Source organism: Microtus pennsylvanicus, chromosome 2, assembly GCF_037038515.1.
Source record: "Microtus pennsylvanicus isolate mMicPen1 chromosome 2, mMicPen1.hap1, whole genome shotgun sequence".
Lineage (NCBI taxonomy): Eukaryota > Metazoa > Chordata > Mammalia > Rodentia > Cricetidae > Microtus > Microtus pennsylvanicus.
The window spans coordinates 48,139,456-48,145,564 of NC_134580.1; positions in this window are offsets into that span (position 1 = coordinate 48,139,456).

Below are 6,109 nucleotides of genomic sequence, written 5' to 3' on the forward strand. Positions count from 1 at the left end.
ATTCTCTATGCAAATTTTCTAATAAAATCTGGATTGGAAGGAACAAATTACACAAGATCTTAAGTGGCTCAGAAATTTTACACTCTGGAAGCCTCTAGGTCAGGCCATTGTTTCATGTGCTACACTTTATAGTCCGCATGAAGCACAGGCACACCTCATAATCTCCTTACACGACTTCCACATGGGATGAAGCACAAATGATGAACATGGATGTGGGAAGCAAAAGTGAATTAGAGTGAATACATTTTCCAAATTCAGGACACTTGAAAACATTCAAGACAGATTTTCTCCTTCAGCAATTTCATAAGCCAATTCTTATTTTCTGAAAGTTCTCCATAGTAAGAATAGTGTTATCTTCTCCCTGAAGTTGATGTAGGTTTGCAGAGGGAGCGTACTAATCATTTGTTAGTATGGTCAGAGTTGCTCAAAGGGAAATTGTTTACTAAATAGATCCTCTCAATAATGGTATTGTGAAATATGTGTGTGTGTGTGTGTGTGTGTGTGTGTGTGTGTGTATCCAGTGGTGTGTCAATATGTCATGTGGCGTCACTGTTTATCCACCATTCCATGGGTGAGCATTTGCATTTGTTTCCAGTGTTTTGCTATTCTAAATATAGAAAAATGGCTGATTAGAGCATCCATCAGTTTCTCACAGCTCCAGGTCTTTTTACAGTGGGAAGGTATTGAAGTTTCAGAAGCCAGCAGATAGAATTATGGAAGCAAACACAGAAAACCTGGCATTTTTATAGAGTAGAATTGAGGAATAGCAAGAGCTGCAGCACCCATTGTTGAAAACAACTGGGCAAAAACTGCGGCTGAGCTGAAAGACATAGTGAAAGGCTCTGAAAAAAGCATTTGCAGCCTCCCAACACTAAGCAGAACATCATTCTCACCAGATATGGCGTTGGAGCCTCTAGCATACTGTCACAAGCCGTGGTCTTTCTTCACTCTTGCATTTGGCTTCACTAGTGGAACTGGATGACATTTTGAAATGACTCATCTGAGTTTTCAGCTTGACACTCAAAAGTCTCTCTATTGACCTGAATCCAGGACCTCCCAGCAAAGGTCATGAACTAATCCTATGATTCTGTAAGTGAAAGACTGGAGACATATGCCAACCGTTAGGCAGTGAGAAGCAGGTCAGAGATGTAGGGAGGGAAGTGGTTTATTCCCCTTCATTGCCACTAATTAGGAAACCTAATTACAAGAACTCTGGCACGGGAAACAAGTGGCTGCAAATAGTTACTTATTGATGCGAAATTACAAAACAAAACAAACAAACAAACAAAAAACAAAAAGAAACCAGAAATTAGGAGGATTGGCCACCTGAGCTTAGCGTGTCTGCTACTGCTGAAACCTCATACTGGGTCCACACATGCGGTCATTCTGGGGACTTCAGACCAGCTGGCAGGCTGGTAGAAAGCTTGCTACCCCAGCTCCATCCTAAAGAGTAGGGCAGTAAATAGCAGTTAAACCCTTCCCCCCATTCCTTAAAGATTTTTGGACAGACCAAATTGCTTTAAATATTTACATATGCTTTCATTTTAATAATAGGGTACTTTCTCTCTTCTTTTATTTTGCTCTCATTTCTCTTCTTTTTAATTTCTAATTTCTTATCTTCTTTGTTTTCCTATTTTCTTTTTAAAGTTTGGTTTTTATCACAGGTTCAGTCAATCCTGGGTCTTGTAGTTCTTGTGCCTCAGTCTACCAAGTTATTGGATTGCAGACAGGAGCACTAACACTTAGCTTTTAATACTTAATTATTTAGTATCTTCTCCTTTCTACTCACCCCTTTTCAATTATCTTTCTTTTCCAGCTGTAACAGTTTATTCTCTTATTTCTCTGTTCTCATCTTTCCTCCTCTTATTATAATTCTTCTTTCCATTGTCCTTTGTTGATTGGGTCCTTTCTTCTTTACTGTATTTCATGTGATCAATTTCATCTTCTCTTCTTTCAAGTTCATTCTTTTGTTTCATTTCCTTATCTTCTTTTCTAGCATTATTACCTGTATTAATTTCTAAAAGTAGTATTTACAATAATTCCTTGAGAATTTCATGTAATGAATTTGGATCACAATCAACACTTGTTTAACTTCTTTTCAAATCTACCCTTCCCATCCTCTACCTCCCCGCCCACACCTTTTTTTCCCTTTTTCCATCGAGTTGCATTTGCACCTCCCAACTTCCCTTAGGCTTGGGGCTTCCTCAGAGTGTGTTAGAACTGCCAGTGTCACACCGTTAAAAAGTTTCCTCCTCAGCTAGTGGTAAGATTTTGTGCCCACTTCTGCACCTTCTTGCTAGAATTTTGTGAAACCTGTTTGCCCAGATGGTTTGCATGTTGTCACAAACACTGTGAATGAATATGTACAACCGCCCTGTTGTGTCAGGAAAACACTGTTTCCTTGAACTTATTCACCCCCTCTGCCCCTTCAATGCTGAGCAGGCTAGGGAGATAGGTACATGAACTGAAGACCTCCAGCATTTCCCCTTCCTGCAAACCTAAACCCTACATCTGTTACAGTTTTCCTTTCTTTTGTCCTGCCCACATCTCCTGGGTATCCCATAGACCTTCCCCTCCCAACCTCCTTCCCCTTACTCATTGCCTTATTCCCAGCCCCCAAATCAAGCAGGTATTTCCTGCTAAACTACAGTTCACTCTTGTCAGGGTACCAGGTATTCTGACTCTGTTCTCCTCTCCTTCTGTACCTCTGGATCCAATGGTCCAGTCTCATCCCAGCTCTGTAGCAGACTTTTTGGTGTGACATTTCTTCACTCTCTAGTCCTAGTCCAACGAAATCTAAATAAGCAGATCCTGGTGGAACGCTTTGCAGACTATCCCTACCAGGAAACACACAGTCAGAATACACTCCTAAAATTCAGAGAGGAAAAGGAAACCAAAGAACAAAGCACCCACTAACAATAGCAACACCGAGACCTATAATCATTCCAATTCCAGATGCTGAGACGCCAGTTTAAAACACAATCAACACCATCCAGGACAATATGTCTTCACTGTAGCCCAGGGACCCTACCACAGCAGGTCCCGACAATTTCAATATAGCTGAAACACGAGACAAAAACCTTTCAGCAGTCTTTTTCAACGTGACAGAGGTCCTTAAAGAGAACATGAAAATCCCTTTAAAAATCCAAGAAAATGCCAACAGTAGAAGGAAATGAATAAAACTGTTCAAAACCTGAAAATAGAAGTAGAATCAACAATAATAATAAAAAACAAAACAAGGAATTTTAAGAATGAAAAATTTAGAAATTCAAACAAGAACTACAGAGGCAAGTTTGACCAACGGAGTACACAAAATGGAAGAGATAAGATAGAAGAAATGGATACAATGGTCAAAGAAAACGTTAAATATAAAACAGTCCAGACAATCTAAGGTATTATGAAAAGACAATATCTAATAATATTAGGAATAGAGGAAGAAGAAGAAACCCAGATTAAAGGCCAAGAAAATATTTTCAATAAAATAATAGAAGAAGATTTTTCTAACCTCTCCATCTTTCCATTCCTCAGAAAGGGTAAGGTGTCCCATGGGGAGTCAACAAAGCAGGGCACATTAAGTTGATGTAAGACCAGATATAAAGATGTCTATAAAGATACAAGAAGCATACAGAACACCAAATAGAGGGGACCAGAGGAAAAAAACTCCCCTTGGCACATAATAATCACAACACTGAATGTTCAGAACAAAGAAAGACAAGGGAAAAGACCAAGCAGCATATACAGCAGACCTAATAGAATTGCACATGACTTCTCAGTGGAGAATCCTGAAGGTCCTGGATTACAGGCTGTAAGGGACCACAGATGTCAGCACAGCAAATCATTCAATCACCATAGAGCAAAATATTCAATTACCATAGATCAAGAAAATGACACATTCTAAGATAAATCCAAATTTAAGGAATAATTATCTAGAAATCCAGCCCTACAGGAGGTGCTAGAGGAAAAATTCTATTATATGGTTAACTACAATCATGTGAACACAGGGAATAAAGAGGCTCATATCAGCAAATTTAGAAGAAGCAACACACACACACACACGCGCGCACACACACACACACACACACACACACACACCACCACCACCACCACCACCACCATCAAAAAATAAGAGAAGTCATCATCGATAATTGGTCACTGGTATCACTCAACCACAATGATCTCAATTTCCCCATAAAAGGACACAAACAGAATAGATGTGAAAACAGGATCCATCCTTGTGTTTTATCAAAGAAACACACCTCAACATTAGGATAGATATTACTGTAAACAGAGACTTTTCCTTTGATTCCTGGCTACCCAGACCCAAATAATGACACAGAAACTGTATTAATTACAAAACTGATCGATGGCTAGGACATATTCTTAGCTAGTTTTTATATCTTAAATTAACCAAATTTTGTTATTTTATATTTTACCTTGAGTCTCATGGTTTGTTACCTCTTGCTTCTTGGGCAGCTACATGGCATCTTCTTTCTTTGGCTGCTAAATGGCATCTCTCTCCTTTGTCAGCTGCATGGCATCTGCTTGCCTATGCCTTCTTTCTCCCTGCATTTAGTTTAGTTTTCCCACCTACCTGTATTCTGTCATGCCATAAGCCAAAGCAGTTTATTTATTAACCAATGGTAATAAAACATATTCAAAGCATACAGAGGGGAATCTCATATCATACTATTTCAAGGTAAAGGATTTGAAAAATATATTGAAGATGAGTAGATCTAAGAAGCTAGCTTGTTTATCTATTTTACCATCTAACCAAAACTAATCATAACAGATAAGGAAGGACACTACATAATCATCAAAGGGGAAAAAAATCTACCAAGATGGCAATTTAATTCTTAACACCTGGTCGAAAAACACAAGGGAACCAAAGTTTGTAAAAGAAATACTACTACAGCTTAAATTACACATCAACCCTACTTTCTGGTAGTGGGAGACTTGAATGTACCACTCTTACCAATGAATAGGTCATCCAGACAAAAACTAAACTGAAAAAATGCTGGAGATAACAGATTTTATAAACCAAATGGGCCTAACAGATATTTATAGAACATTTCACCCAAACACGAAAGAATATATTTCCTTCTCCGCACCTTCTGAAACTTGATCCAAAATTGACCATGTACTCAGGTGCAAGGTAAGTCTCGACATTCATAAGAAAATTGAAGTAACTCCTGCATCCTATCAGCCAAACATAGATTAAACCTGGGTATCAACATTAGAAAGATTACAAAGTCATGAAAACTGAGCAACTCTCTAGTGAATGAAAAGTTGGTTAAGATAAAATAAAGGAAGAAATTAAAGACTTTTAAGAACTGAATGAAAATGAATACACAAAATGCCTGAACTCATGGGACACAATGAAAGTGACTCTAAGGGGCAAGTACCTAGCACTATAAGCTATATTAAAAACTGCAGGGATTTCATACTAGCAACTTAACAGCATACACATTTAAAAGCTCTAGAACAAATTCCAACCTATTTCTTTTACAGAGCTTGAAAGGACAATTCTCAGCTTCTTATTAAACAGCAACATCACCAGCAACCACAACAAAAATCGGAATAAATCTTAAACAACAAAAGAATAGCTAGAGGTCTCACCGTTCCCAATTTTAAGTTGTACACAAGGCTATGTCATGATAAAGCAGGTACCTTTATCAATGGAATTGAATCGAAAACCCAGATATAAATCCACATACCTATAGACACCTGATTTTTGATAAAGAAGCCAGGAACACACACTGAAAAAAAAAAGAGCATCTTTAACAAATAGTATTCATCTGACTGAATGCCAACCTAGAGGAGGATGCAAATACATGCACGCCTATCCCCCTTGGGTGGCTATGTAAGTTGCCTGAATGCTTGATGGTGCAATTGTGGCCATAGAACCTTGGAAGTGCCAGTGCCTGGGGTGACTGAGCATTCTGCCAGAATCCTGGCAACTTCGGGTGGTGGAAACAATAACACTTGGCAGTCTTCAAAATAACAAAATAGTATGTTTGAGTCACTGCCCTGGCCATGAATATAGAATGTGACAACAATTTCAGTGGTGGTTCAAAGAAATAAAACATAAAGTACACATGCACTATAGAAA